Consider the following 15405-nt stretch of genomic DNA (forward strand, 5'->3'; position numbering starts at 1 on the left):
ACATAGTAAGCGCTCAATAAATGTGATTGATTGATTGATTGATTGATTAATAAATACCAACATTATTACTACAGCCTGCACCAGTGAAAACCTACACACTACCACACTGGCAACGTAATACAAAATGCTGCCACAGAATTCTGAGCTAGGCAGCACACATCCTCCCTGTAGCCTGGAGCTACTCTTCCTTAATATACAATAGACCACCACTCCAAGTAAACCCTCATTTCCCCTATTCATTTTCCCTTCTGCATCATGGAAGCACTTCTGTTACCCTTCAGCACTTGGATTTTCACTCCACCAACAGCACCTCTGTTCATATCCATCTGTTATTTATTTTACTATGTTTCCCGCTCCAGTCTGCAAGCCCCTTGTAGACAGAGATCATATCTCCCTACACTGTTGTACTCTCCCAAGTGCTTAATACTGTGCTCTGCACACAGTAAGCATTCAAAAAATACCAGTGATTGACTGTCCAGTGATTAAACAATAGACAAGAAGGTAGAAAACTAAATCAACAAGTCCAATATATCCTCTGGGGGACTGTCAGACTGTGGTGGCCACACAGCATCAGGAATCAGACTAAGCTACTCCTGCATCTATCAGCTACTCCTAGATCTAGCAGACATTTATGAGGTCTGGGTCCATCTTAAATATCGCATTCATTCATTCAATCGTATTTATTGTGTGCTTACTGTGTGCAGAGCACTGTACTAAGCATTTGGGAAGTACAAGTTGGCAACATATAGAGACGGTCCCTACCCAACAACGGGCTCACAGTCTAGAAGGGGGAGACAGACAACAAAACGAAGCATGTGGTCAGGTGTCAAGTCACCAGAATAAATAGAAATAGAGCTAGATGTACAACATTGACAAAATAAGTAGAATAGTAAATATGTACAAGTAGAGTAAAAAATCTGTACAAACATATACACAGGTGCTATGGGGAGGGGAAGGAGGTAGGGTGGGAGGGGGGATGGGGAGGGGGAGAGGAAAACGGGGGCTCAGTCTGGGAAGGCCTCCTGGAGGAGGTGAGCTCTCAGTAGGGCTTTGAAGGAAGGAAGAGAGCTAGCTTGGCACATGTGATTTATCGATCAGTTCCATAAGAATCACTCACAGGCTATACTTATCAAGTGGCAGCTTATTCTTATCATTATTATTGCTAATGATTGTACTTGTTGAGCACTATGTGCCAGACACTGTACTAAGTGTTGATCGGGGTACATAGTATGCAATCAGATCAGACACAGTACCAGCTCCATATGGAGCTCACAGTAGAAGAGTGTAAGGGAGAGAACAAGCATTAAATCCTCATTTTACAATGATGAAACAGACACAGAGACGTTGTAACTCATCTGCGGTCACACAGCAGACAAGTGGCCAAACTGGGATTAGAAACCAAGTGTCCTGATTCCCAAGCCCGAGCTCTTCCCACTAGGTCACGATCAATACTGAAGCTATGCTCACCTCAACACAACCTCCCTCCCTAGACTGTGAGCTTGTTGTGGGCAGGGAATGTGTCTGTTGTTGTATTGTACTCTCCCAAGCGCTTAGTACAGTGCTTTGCACACAGTAAGTACACAATACAGTTGAATGAATGAAGTAAGCACATAAGGCCATTGTAATGACAAGATAATAACCAAACAGCTGCAGAATGGTGAGTTGAAATGGGTTGGTTGGATGCAATGTGAGGGAGGATGGGAAAGATGAAATGTCTTAAAGTACAACAAAGAGAAGTTCCAGAAAATATAACATCTAATAGTGGGGAGACAAATGTGGCAAACAGACCAGGACTGCAATCAAGAAAAGAGTGACTTGTTTGAGCAGAAGCTTTGAGAGGATTGGTAGACCAAAGTGAGAACTGGGCATAGCAATGCAAATGACAAACATGTCAGCATACCATTCCCATATTGTCATGTTGCCTATATTCTCATATAAGCTTCTTCAGTCACTTATGCGCCCATAGGCAAACTTCACCAAGAAATACATCATCTTCAATGATAGAAAACCATATAGACATTCAGTTATCTAAGCCACAGGACTGTAATGCAAAATGGAAAGCAGAATTCTTTCCATTTTAGGCAGTATACAAGCCAATTTGTAATGACATGTAGGGATCAAAAGTATAATCCCTTGCGGAAAATTTTGTTTAGCTATTTTAAAACTCTAAATATTTTCATCTCTTTCTAATCTGATTGTTCCTTCCCCAAATAAGAGATCAAATCTCTTTCTCCTGCAGCTCTTTGACTTCAATTCTGTTCTTTTAATACCATCACTGGGCAAAGCAGATTTACAATGGTCATAGGAGATCCAGTTGGAAAGGTCCTTTAAACCTCCGCAAATCAGAGAATCCTGAAAATGGAATTGTCCTAACTACCCAAGAATACAATATTGGGATACATCTGTGATTCATACCCTGAGAAAAAACACTGCAACTTTATTTCTGTCTTCCTACCTTTCTCTTTCAAAACGTTGAACCAATTTTTAATTGCAGAAGTGTTATGAACAGGATGGGATTTCAGAAATTCCCTCAAATAATATTAAATGCCAAGATCATAGTCCTTTGATGTCCAGTATAAGATTCTCTTTCAAATAATCTATCTTAGGCCGTCTCATTGTTTCCGTTATTAGGTAACTTTCTCCCAGTTCTAGTACCCTGGTAGAGGAGACATATCAACTATTTCTAGTTTCACGGTGGTCTAGAAGGACAAAGAAAGAAAGAAAAAAGAACAGACTTATTATTCATCACCCTGGGAACATCTTGGGTGCATGGAGTTTAAGGATCCAGCAGAAAGTCACAGAAGAATCCAGATAGCCTCACTATCCCACCTATGGATAAACATGCTCTTCATGTGATTCTCCCAGTACAGGTTTCACCCGAAACCCTCATATTTGCCATAGGAAAGCCCAAATTTTAATATGCTAAGCAGTTTCAATCTCCAAAGTAGAAAATTGGGCATTCATTAGAGATCTTGGAATCTGAATTATTCCATTTCATCCTCCTTTCTTTCCCAATCTTTCCCAAAGTCCTCCCAGAATACTTGTTTCACTTGGTGTTTTGGATTCAACAATGGCAGAATCAGGAAACAAACTTCTGACAACACAAATAAGAAGTCTAGATACTGTGCCACATTGTGTTGTCTGTGTTTCCTTCACATTGTCAGATTGTATGTATACCGGATGACCTTTTAATTTGTCAGATTTTATTTGTGCCCTGAATTCTAATTAAAAGTCGGGCTATTTGTGCCCAGGCTCGAACGATGGATCCTCTTGACAGTAATGGCACAGTCTGAACAACTAATTCTGTCCCTCAGGGGTAGAGATTGTGAAATACTCCAACAGACTAAGTGGAAGGCTTATTCAGAATCTTTAGCTTTACTCACAAGCTGTGTGACCAGAAATAACTGTGAGCTCAGCCCCCCCGCGGATCGGTTCTTGAATGGATCCTGCAGTGGGTGTTTGCTATTTCAATAGCATTTCGGGGGAACGGGCAGTGAGAATGTTGTATCAGAGGCAGCCTTGCACCAGGCAGTCATTTTCGTTTGCAGGAGGGGAGGGAGGAGATATGTGTAACTCCCATTTTGTCTGATAATGCAACATGCACATCTCCCTATTCTAAAACAGCGGGACTATTTTCTCCATTCTAATTGATGAACAGCTGTGCTTTAATAGACCACAAAGCACAGTTATACTCTCTCTCCTCGGGCCACCCTAAGAATTGAAGACTCCACAGGGAACCACTAAAAGAACAAAGTTTGGGGGTGGGGCGGTGTTTTCTATTGTGTTTTTTTCTTGAAAAAAAAAAACCCACCAACAAATGAATCAATAAATGAAATATTCCTTTTTTCTGTTTGTTGACCATGGCAGAATAACAAGTAGATTTCAAATTCTCCTTACGTCTCAAAGCAAGAGCAAAGACTCTTCTCTCACCTAAGAATGCCGGGCTGGGTAATGTGGCCACGTGCCTCACATTGGCATTATGTTTGAATTTTTCTGCTGGCATCATCAAGTGTCATGTCACCACCATGGTCTCTCCTTTCATCCTTGCCCGTCTACTCCCTGACTCTTCTATCCTCAGGTTCTGGTGGATCTGGTTCTGCAGTTGTCGAGTTCCCCAAGACCCCTCGCAAATATGGCCACGATAAAAGTTTCCCTCTGGGTGGCTAAGTTTCAGCCTGAGTGACCCTCCAATCTCACCTGGCCTGCTAAGGTCACGGATGGCAGTGGCATGACCTGGGGTCTTGAGGCTGGATCTCTGGCCTCAGAGTCCATGTGCACAGGTGCGAGAAACACTAAAATGTTTCCTATTGTTGTATCAGGGAACCGGTTTGGAGAGCACTGTCTCAATTCAATCAAAATTAGTGGCGAGAGAGCAATTTTACCATTCTGTTCAGCATGGGGAAGCTTTTGTTTTGCTTTGTTTTATTGGAGGTGATTCACTGTCTATTTCCTAAAGATAAGCGGAGTGGTTCCAGCAGGCCTGTGTCTTCTTTTGTCTAGATAAGTGTTCTCCAGTAAAACGAACACAGTAAGACAATGTTTACGGTAAGGCTTTTTAAAAATCAAATAGCTCTAATAAATCAATAATGATCCACAACCATTTACCAAAGACTCAAACTGGGAGGAAAGATTCAAATTGCATTGATTCTTTGCTTGTGTGTGAGTGTGTGGCAGGGGTGGATTAAAAACAAAATCCACACAAACACAGTTGTTGACAATGTGGCCTACCAATCTTGGGTTGAAGACATAGTTTGCAAGACTCTGGAAGGATTTAGGGAAACTAGTGAGCTACAACTGGGAGGCAAGTTTCATTGAAATAAAAATAAAAAAGAGAAATAAAAAATCCATTAGCCTGCCCTAACATTAGGGAGGCTAAAGAACTAAACTTTACCTACAGCTATAGAATTGATTTGTAGATCGTTCTGTTTTTTATATCTAGGTCTCAAGATTTCTGTTGAATTCATGGGAAATCCAAAGACTACATTACCGAAGGGGAGAGAAGCATCTTAAAATTCTAGGCACTCTCAATTCTTTTGCCATATCCTACAATTTAGCAAGGCCAAATCACTAATGCAGAGCTAACTGAAACCCGTGAAATCATCCTGGGCTATTTGTCTTTCTGGGGCTCTATTTCCTGCACACCACCCCCATTATTCTCCAGGGTCTCCTATTTCACCATTTGTCTTCTCTTTTCCCCTCTCCACCATCATCTCTCTCCATCACTTCTCTTCCTCTTACTGGGATCTGGGCTACCATGGCCCACTTTCAACACAGGGAGGGGCCCAGGACCACAGCTCCCGAGCCGGCCCAAATTCCAGTCAGAACCAGATAAAGCCTAACCGCCCTTCCAGGTTGGGCTAAGGTGTAGCACGTTTGTGTGGTTGTCCCATCGGGCGGCTGAGACTTTCAGTACAAGAGGATGCACAAAAACTCTCCCCCATGTACAGTATTTTTCACAAACACAAGTCATACCTACCATTCTTGCTTGGGACACAGAAGCCCAAAACAGGAATGATAATCAAAGCCTGACCCTGGCTGGTCCAGTCCAGGAAGCGGAGAAGTAGCGTGGATAGATCTTGGGCCTGGGAATCTGGATTCTAAATATGGCTCTGCTATAAGCCTGCTATGGGACCTCGGGTAAGCCACTTAACTCTTTTGTGCCTCAAGTATCTCATCTGTAAAATGGAGATTAAATAGCTCTTCTCCCTGCAGTTAACAAAAACCATCATCATCATTATTATGAGACAGGAACCGTACCCAATCTGATTATCTTCTATCTACCACAGTGCTTAGTACAGGGTTTGGCATGTAGTTAGTACTTAAATATTATTATTATTATTATATCATATAGTCATGCAGGAGTCTGATAGACCACCTATATGGCTGTGCTAGGCCATAAAGCAATCAATCCTATTCAATGCACACTTACCATGTGCACACACTATTCTAAGTGCTTGCAAAAGTACATTAACTATCCCTTCCACTCCCCCCATCTCCCTAAATCCCCATTCTTCCGCACCATTTACCCTCTTCTTCATCTCTCCCCCTCAGATATGCTTTTCCCCCATTTCTCTGTTCCTCCACACTCCCTTCTCCCATTTCTCCTGCTTTCCCACCCCTCTACTACCCACTACTCTTTGCCTATGTAGGTCTCCACTTCAGCCTTTGCTCTCTCCATCCTTCCATTCTTCCTCAACAGGAACACCATCTGAACCCTCAGGGATCTCCAGGATAGTCCAGAAACACTATAGGATTGTCATAATAGTCCGCACTCTCATGGTGAATTATCGGCATCAATAGATTGTGATACAGTTCCCTGGTATCGCAATCTCCTTTTAGACTGTACGCTCACTGTGGGCAAGGAATGTGTTTACCAACTCTTTCATATTGTACTTTCTCAAGGTACAGTACTCTGCACACAGTAAGCGCTCAATAAATGATTGATTGACTGATTGATGGTTCTTTGATTTTCATCCACAGATCTCTGTACATTTCACAACTACTCTGGCAGTAGTTGTGTATTATCTTACCCACAAACTTACATCTCAGCTCAAGCCACTTTCAAATGTTCTTTAGAAGGAGGAGGGAAAAAAAAAAAGCATGAATGTAAGTGGGAAAATTACTGGAACTGGAGAGGAGCTTAAATAGCGCCTTTGGCATCCTGTAATTTCACACATTAAAACATATTTTTTAAAAAACTACTACAGTGCTCATTGTGTGCAGCTAAGCTTTCCACTCTTCAAACTATTAATAAGGGCTTCCCATAGGGAAGACAAATACATGCTTGATGCATTTTTAATCCTTTGCCAATACATTTGACTAAAGCTGTTTGCTGTTTCAATGACAGGATTTAACTTGCCCTTCTGTATTCAACATTTCTGATTATTAATGACATTTAAAAAATACACAAGAAGAGGCCATAAAGTTATATTCGGGCCAAAACATGGTGGATCCTCCAGACCTTCAGCTAAATCAAAACTTAATTGGTTCTGAAGCCCTCTTTTTGAAACTCAGACTAGAGAAGCAGCATGGCTCAGTGGAAAGAGCACAGGATTTGGAGTCAGAGGTAACAGGTTCAAATCCCAGCTCTGCCAATTATCAGCTGTGTGACTTTGGGCAAGTCACTTACCTTCTCTGAGCCTCAGTTACCTCATCTGTAAAATGGGGATTAAGACTGTGAGCCACCTGTGGGACAACCTGATCACCTTGTAACCTCCCCAGCACTTGGGATAGTGCTTTGCACATAGTAAGCGCTTAATATATGCCATCATTATTATTATTATTATTATTACTATTATTATTATTATTATTACAACATGATGTGGGCAATAGAGAGGTATCAGAATCCTCCATCTTCTCCTCTTTCCCCCACACCAACCTTCTCCATTGAGTTTCTGATTTGTGTACACACTGGAGCTTGGCAGAAGTCCGCATATTGTAGAACCAGGACTGGTATCTCAGGAAGTCAGCCCAATTCCAAGCAGGATAGTTACATTTCCCGAGATCTTCTCTCACCCAAAGCTCCCCCAAAATGAAATTTCCTTTTAGGCTGTAAGCTCTCTGTGGGCAGGGAATGTGTCTGTTGTACTCTCCCAAGCACTTAGTACAGTGCTCTACATACATTAAGTCCTCAATAAATACAATTAACTGACTACAGTGCTCTGCATACAGTATATGTGCAATAAATGATTGACTGACTACAGTACAGCTCATGTTGGACTAACAGGTGGATGAGATACTGTGAGCTTCCATCATGATGTTGGAAACAAGAAAATCTGGAAAAGCATCTCAAATTTTAATCAGAAAATGCCTTCCGCCACTCAAATGATTATTTTATTAAAATAATAACGTTTAAATTGAACAATAGGCCCATAGCCCCCTAATGGTTATTACATTATACTGTATGTTAATAATAGCATTCACAAAGTACACACACCTTTAGCACTGTCAAGTACTAATACCAATAAAAAGGCACGGGGGCGGGGGGGGGGGCTTTTGTTTTAATGACTATAGCTCAAAAAAACAAAAAAAAAACCAACAACAGCAACAAAAAAAAAATACAAGTGACAACCTGAAGAACAAAACTTAGTTGAATCTCCAGAAGGGAGCCAAGGAGGCCTACTTCTAGTTTCAAATGGTGTCATTTTTAACTGGCCTTTCACAGGCCCGATATTATGAGGTCAGGCCAGACCCCTGTTGTAATGAAAAGAAGATGCTCTGTATATCCTACTACATATCACAGAAAATCAATTCTGCATTTTACTAAGTTTGAGTTCATTCTACACCTCAGAGACATACGATGGAAACCAAGGCCACTTGAATGAAAATTCGTCTTTTCCACCCTCAGTTCCATGAGTTCCAGATTTGGCAAATGCTCACTATTATTTTTTTTTTTTGGAAAAGGGGGGGCCTAGCGGAGGAAGTGGTTTGAGATATTTTAATAGCTAATAATAGGAGGAAACATAAAAGCACAAATCCAATTTAAGTGAAAGAGTTCCCGTGTAAGCATTACTTGTCAGTCTCTGGTTGCTCTGTATAGGGACCAGCTTCAGAGGGGTTGGCAGCAAAGAAATATAAAGTCCAGATTTAATTCTGATATAGAGAAATACAATTTCAAAACCGGACGTCTTATCATAGGCATGTCCCACTGGAGAACTCATTTCCCTAGCAAACGGGTGTCACGGCCATTATGTCGTACAAGGAACCAATTTACTACTACAGCTAAACGGGGCTACTGGAGCTGTTGGAACTTGAGCATTTGAAGTTATCGCTGAGAAAAAAATAGCATTTCAAATGTCAGTGAAATGGGAAGGTATAATTGAAAAGTATCAATCAGCGAAGCAAAGGGTTTCAGAGGGTAAGACTGCCGTTTTACTACTGGCCTTTCTCTCCCCTTTTCTATTTTCCCCTGCCTCTTTCCCTTCCTTTGCCCCTATGCAAGTTCAAATTTAGCTCCATAAAATAAAAGATTTCTGCTTGATCCTTGTTCTGTGTCAGATATAAAATAAATGTTGATGGCTTTCTTCTCCACTCCAGTGATTGTAATTTCACTATACAGGGGGCTCCCCCACCCCAGTTTGAAGCTGCCAATCTGGGGAATTTCAATATGATTGAGACAAAAGGCTAGAGTCCCAATTTATCTACCAACTCACAAGGATCTCCATGTTTGTTTGTTTTTTTCCCGAAAATACGCCCTGTCCAGAAGGTCCCAAGACAAAAAAGTCCTTCCCACAGGGCCCTGTGACTATCATCCAGGACAAGAAACAAAATAAAAAAAGAAAAGAACATGGACCAAAGTAAGCCATCAGCAGCCTGAACTGGATTGGACTGGTTTCATGGCACTCTATTCCAGCTCTTAATGTTAAAGCCAATTTCAAGTATCAGCTCCAATTTGCCTCTGAAAATCTATTTTTCATGGATGGAAAACAATAACACCACCAGGTCCCAGGAGAGAGTAACATGCTCCAATCCTCCTCTGGAAGTGGAGAGAGAGGGAAGAAAAGAGGATTTCAGAGAGGTCGTGATGTGCCAGGAGGTGCTTACTCTAATCTCTAGGATAACCACCCCAAATTTCTTGCAGCCCCTTAGCCACTGCTAGTTGCAGCGATCACACCCAGACTCATAATAATAATAATGGCATTTATTAAGTGCTTACTATGTGCAAAGCACTGTTCTAAGCGCTGGGGGGCTTACAAGGTGATCAAGTTGTCCCACATGGGGCTCACAGTCTTAATCCCCATTTTACAGATGAGGTAACTGAGGCTCAGAGAAGTTAAGTGACTTGCCCAAGGTCACACAGCAGATGTGGCGGAGTCGGGATTCAAACGCATGACCTCTGACTCCAAAGCCCGTGCTCTTTCCAGTGAGCCACGCTGCCCTTCTGTCCCAATCTTGGCCTCATAAGAATTTTAAAGTGGCTTTCCTCTCCCGGAGGATGATTGAGCATTTGTTTAGGCCAGTGATAAAAGTGAGGTAGAGGATTTACATGTTGCCCTGCTGAAGGCAGGATAGACTAGATGTCCTGTCAAAATACTCTAAATAACTCCGTCATTTGTGAAGCACTTACTGTGTGTCAAGGACTGTACCAAGCACTGAGGTAAATACAAGGTAATCACAGAGGACAAAGTGCCCATTCTCACATGGGGCTCACAATCTAAATATGGGATAATACAGGTATTTAATTCCCACTGTATAGACCAGGAAACTAAAGCACAGAGTTAAGTGACCTCACCCAGCGAAAAAGTGGCAGAGCAGAGATTAGAAACCAGGTCCTCTGACTCCCAGGCCGATGTTCTTTCCACTAGGCTTCGCTGCTTCTCATGGTGGGCTTTCGGCCTTCATTGAAGACTTCCCCCTCTCCATCCCCCCCATCTTACCTCCTTCCCTTCCCCACAGCACCTGTATAGATGTATATATGTTTGCACATATTTATTACTCTATTTATTTTACTTGTACATATCTATTCTATTTATTTTATTTTGTTAGTATGTTTGGTTTTGTTCTCTGTCTCCCCCTTTTAGACTGTGAGCCCACTGTTGCGTAGGGACTGTCTCTATATGTTGCCAACTTGTACTTCCCAAGCGCTTAGTACAGTGCTCTGCGCACAGTAAGTGCTCAATAAATACGATTGATTGATTGATTGACTTAATATGGTACATCATTTTAGCTGTGCTCAGTCTCCCATTTCTTCTTCCCCACTAGCCCCCAGAAGCCCAAATCCTCCAGCCACTGTTTTTTGAAAGAAAGCACCAAATACAGTCAAAAGGAGCAACTTTGCTTCCGTTATATCATGTGGTATGAAAAGACTAACTTACTTCAACTGTCTTTCCCAAGCTTTTTCCCCTGGATCCCATTATTCATTCATTCACTCAATCGTGTTTACTGAGTGCTTATTGTGTGCAAAGCACTGTACTAAGCACTTGGGAGAGTACAATATAACATCAGACACGTTCCCTGCCCACAGTGAGTCTAGGGGGGAGGCAGACATTACTATAAATAAATGAATAAATAAATTACAGATATATAGAGATATATACATGTGTGCTTTGGGGAAGGGAGGGAAAATGAATGAAGGAGGTGGGGAGATAGATGAGACCCAGGTGCAGTGAGAAGGTTAGCACCAGAGGAATGAAGTGGGCAAGCTGGGTTGTAGTAATTTTTGCTTGATGTGGAGGTGGATGGACAACCACTGCCACAGTCCCGGAAGGGGAGGACAGGAAAGCAAGAGGAGGAGAGGAGAGGATTGTTTACTAATTGCTTCTTGTGAATTCAGCGGGGCTCAGGAGGGAAAGGATTGCTCATTTCTCACTGTGAATGTGGAAAGATTATTATTATCATTTCATTTGTTAAGCGCTTACTATGTGTCAAGCACCGTTCTAAGTACTAGGGCAGATACAAATTAATCACATCAGACAGTCCCTGCCCAGCATGGGGTTGACCATCAAATAGGAGAAGCAGCATGGCCTAGTGCACAGAACAAGGGCCTGGGAGTTAGAAGGACCTGGGTTCTAATCCTGACTCCACCACTTGTCTGCTGTGTGACCCTGGGCAACTCAATTTCTCTGTGCCTCAGTTACCTCATCTATAAAACGAGGATTAAGATTGTGAGCCCCAAGTGGGACAGAGACTGTGTTCAACCTGATTATCTTGTATCTACTCCAGTGTTTAGAACGGTACTTGACCCATAGTAAGGACTTCATACAATCATCATCATCACCATCCAGTAGGAGGGAGAACATGTATTGAATTCCCATTACAGTTGAGGAAACTGAGGCAAAAAGAAGTTAAGTGACTTGCCCAAGGTCACCCAGGCAGCAACTGGCAGAGCTGAGATTAGAACTCACAGGTCTTCTGATTCTCAGGCCTGGGCCCTTTCCACTAGGCCATGTTACTTCTCTGCATCTTCAGAAGGGCTGAGTTCAAGACTCTGACAGGTGCTCTAGAGTAATGAGGGAATCAATGGAGGAGGTTTTGGGGGTGCACCAGAGTATGGAGCATTGCTGTTCTGAATTAGCACCTCAGTCTCAAGATGCACAGCTGCTTAAATAGGAACCCATAGGAAACACTAGTCAAAAGCTCCATGGTAAGCCAGGTAAAGGAAAAATAATACAAGTTGAATTCATCATCATCATCATCATCATCATCATCAACAATCGTATTTATTGAGCACTTATTGTGTGCAGAGCACTGTACTAAGCGCTTGGGAAGTACAAATTGGCAACATACAGAGACAGTCCCTACCCAACAGTGGGCTCACAGTCTAAAAGGGGGAGACAGCTCTCTCAACCCCATTCTATATCTATATTGAATTCTATATCGTCACCTCATGTAGACAGTACCCCATCCTCCTTTCATTCATTCAATCGTATTTATGGAGTGCTTACTGTGTGCAGAGCACTGTACTAAGCTCTTGGGAAGTACAAGTTTGCAACATACAGAGACGGTCCCTACCCAACAGCGGGCTCACAGTTCTTCCGCTCACTACTTGGAAGAATCAATCAATAGTATTTTATCAGGTATTTACTATGTGCAGAGCACTGTGTTAGGTGCTTGGAAGAGTACGATAGAGTTGGTAGACATGATCCTTGTCTTCACAGAACTTACAATCTAATAGTCGTTTCTTCCTCCCCGCAATGGAAGGAATAAAATTTATAAATCTCTCAGAATTATCACAGCATCAGCCCTGGAGACAAGTTCTCCACTGGTCATATCTAAGCTCACTGAATTCCTCCCTTCCAAATCACATGTGACTAGTGGAAAGATTTGAATAACGCTTATCATTTGTATCCTAGTGTTTAAATGAAGGCAAATTAAGACTTCTAAATTCTGCAAAGGAAAGTGGGCAACCTATTGTGGAGACTTTTGCCCTCCACATGCCCAGCCCAAAAGTCTTCACGGTGGGGATATTTTATGGATTATAGAGGAGGCATCATTATTTAAAGAATCACCAGAGCTAGAAAGAAAATAGAAGAGCTCGTGGAATAAAATAGTATATTGATACCCTTTACCACACACAAAAAGATACAGTTTCCCTCTTGCTGTTTCAGCTAAAGGAAAAAAAAAATCCATGGTTTTCTTCAATCTGAACTAAAAACAGCAGGATTAATATTGATGCAGCAATGGCAAAAGCAAACAGACAGGCAGAAATAAGATTGCATCCAACCTCCCAAACACATGTAAAGTTGGAGCTAAAATGTCATATGCATATGTAATTTATATGCAAAAATCTTTTCCACCAATGTCTCCAACTGCCAAGTCTCCGTTTGCAACTTTTAGATACCCGCTGAAACTATGTAATTTTATACTATCAGTCACCTACCAAGGGCAAGACTGTCTGAGAAGAACGCATAAACTTTCTTAAGGCCAAGGTATTCAATTCCTCCTCATGTTGCCTTGCTGGGGACTCAGCAGGAAGACCTATTTTTGCTTGTGTTCCGGCAACTTCCCTGGCAAGGACTGCCTATAACAGACTGTAGGGAATCTGCCAAGATTCAGAAACTATGATGATGTGAGCCAACCTTAGACTAATAATTTTATATCTCAATATAAGCGAAAGAATTCCATAAAAATAGACCATTTTAACAGTATGGTATTCTGTTCAGAGACAGGGCTGAATAACACAAGTGCCATATGAACATCTTTCTCCTATCTACAGTACCTAACTTTAGCAACGGCCATATGTCTATTTGTCTGATAGCTGAACTTATTGAAAGAACACTAAATTAAAGGGAACTCGGAGAGCTCGGCGCCTTGGAACCTTCAGGGGTGAAATACCTATCAGTGCATACACCTTCCTCTGCGGCTCTTGCAAACAAAAATAAAGCTAGCGATGCAGCGGATCCGTGTCTCTCCACCCAAAGAGAGAAACTGTGCATAGTGAATTCTCAGCTCTTGGGCCGGCGGAAGAGCGCAAGCTTTCCTCGGAGATATCCCTTTATCGACTTTGGCCTGACAGAGTGCTTTTCAGGCTGGAAATGCCCTGGTTCCCACTCATCAAAGCAGGTGAAGTTATAGCAACCAGGTGAACAAGCACTGGCAATGTTACATAGGGATGAAAAATGGTGTGGGTGAGGAATGAGTCTATCAAATCTTATATTTTACTCTCCATGCTCTCAGTACATTGCTCTGCACACAGTAAGCTCTCTATGTATATATACACATACATATACACGATTGATAAAAGAAACATGGCTGGGCACAATGGAAGATGGGCATTAGGATTGAATAATTTAACCCTCTCTAAGGATGTTGTGAAAGTAGAGACCATATGATTTGATGACAGACTGAATATACAGATTAAATAAAAGAGATGAGTCAAGGATATCCAACAGTCGTATTTGAGTGCTTATTGTGTGCAGAGTATTGAACTAAATGCTTGGGAGAGTAGAATTAATCATGATGTTTGTTAAACTCCCCTCTCAGGATCGCACCCGGAGAGTTTCCAGTACTCTACCGGTCTCGGCTATGTGAGGGAGAGTCAAGCAGAGGCATACCCACTCCATTCCTAGCTTGGGCAGTGGCTAGAGAGTGGAAGGCAATCCGCTTTAAGTCAAAACTCACCTTTCCTGGGCAGCAGCGTCATGGGAGAGAGTCGAGATAGGAGACTCAAGTTTATTGAGCCGAAGGAGGAAATGGTAAGCCATTTCTGTATTTTTACGAAGAAAACTCTGTGGATACACTACCAGAACGATTGCAGATGGAGATTGGGGCATTCTGGGAGAGATGTATCCATGGAGTTGCTATGGGTCAGAGACAATGCAACAGCATAAAACATGATTTACTTAGTGCTTACTATGTGCTAGGCACTGTTCTAATCACTGGGCTAGATACAAGCCAATCGGGTTGAACACAACCCCTATCCCACATAAGGCTCTAAGTCTTAATCCCCATTTTACAGATGAGGGAACTGAGGCAGAGAGAAGTTAAGTGACTTGCCCAAGGACACCCAATCAGACAAGGGGTGGAACCAGGATTAGAACCCAGGTGCATATTTGTTAAGCACTTACTTTGTGCCAAGCACTGTTCAAAGTATAGGGTAGAACAAGTTCCTGTCCCACATGGGGCCCACAGTCTAAATAGGAGGGAGTAAGATTAAATCTCCATTTTACAGTTGAGGAAATTGAGGCACAGAGAAGTTGTGACTTGCCCAAGGTCACACAGCAAGCAGTTGGCAGAGGCAGGATTAGAACCCAGGTCCTCTGTCTCCCAGGCCTGTGTTCTTTCCACAAGGCCACACGGCTCTCCAGAATGGCTTCTGCAACAGCCCTGGATGGCAGCTGTCAATCAGCCAGACTCTTTGGCCAATTAGGCGACCTCAAGTCAATGCCAAATCTGCCCTGCCTGCGGCCTCTGATCTATTTCACCCATTTCGTAGGTGTCATGCTGCACTGGAACTAAAATCAGAAA

The 15405-nt window shown here is 42.3% G+C and overlaps 1 non-coding gene across 1 annotated transcript; it reads left to right on the forward strand.

Moving 5' to 3' along the window:
* The first annotated feature begins 14411 nt into the window (after nt 1-14411).
* LOC119937457 lies at nt 14412-14549 on the forward strand. The gene has a single exon (XR_005454114.1). It is a non-coding gene; the product is annotated as a small nucleolar RNA SNORA7 (small nucleolar RNA).
* The last annotated feature ends 856 nt before the right edge of the window (nt 14550-15405 follow it).

Source organism: Tachyglossus aculeatus, chromosome 1 (assembly GCF_015852505.1).
Source record: "Tachyglossus aculeatus isolate mTacAcu1 chromosome 1, mTacAcu1.pri, whole genome shotgun sequence".
NCBI classification, from domain to species: Eukaryota; Metazoa; Chordata; class Mammalia; order Monotremata; family Tachyglossidae; genus Tachyglossus; species Tachyglossus aculeatus.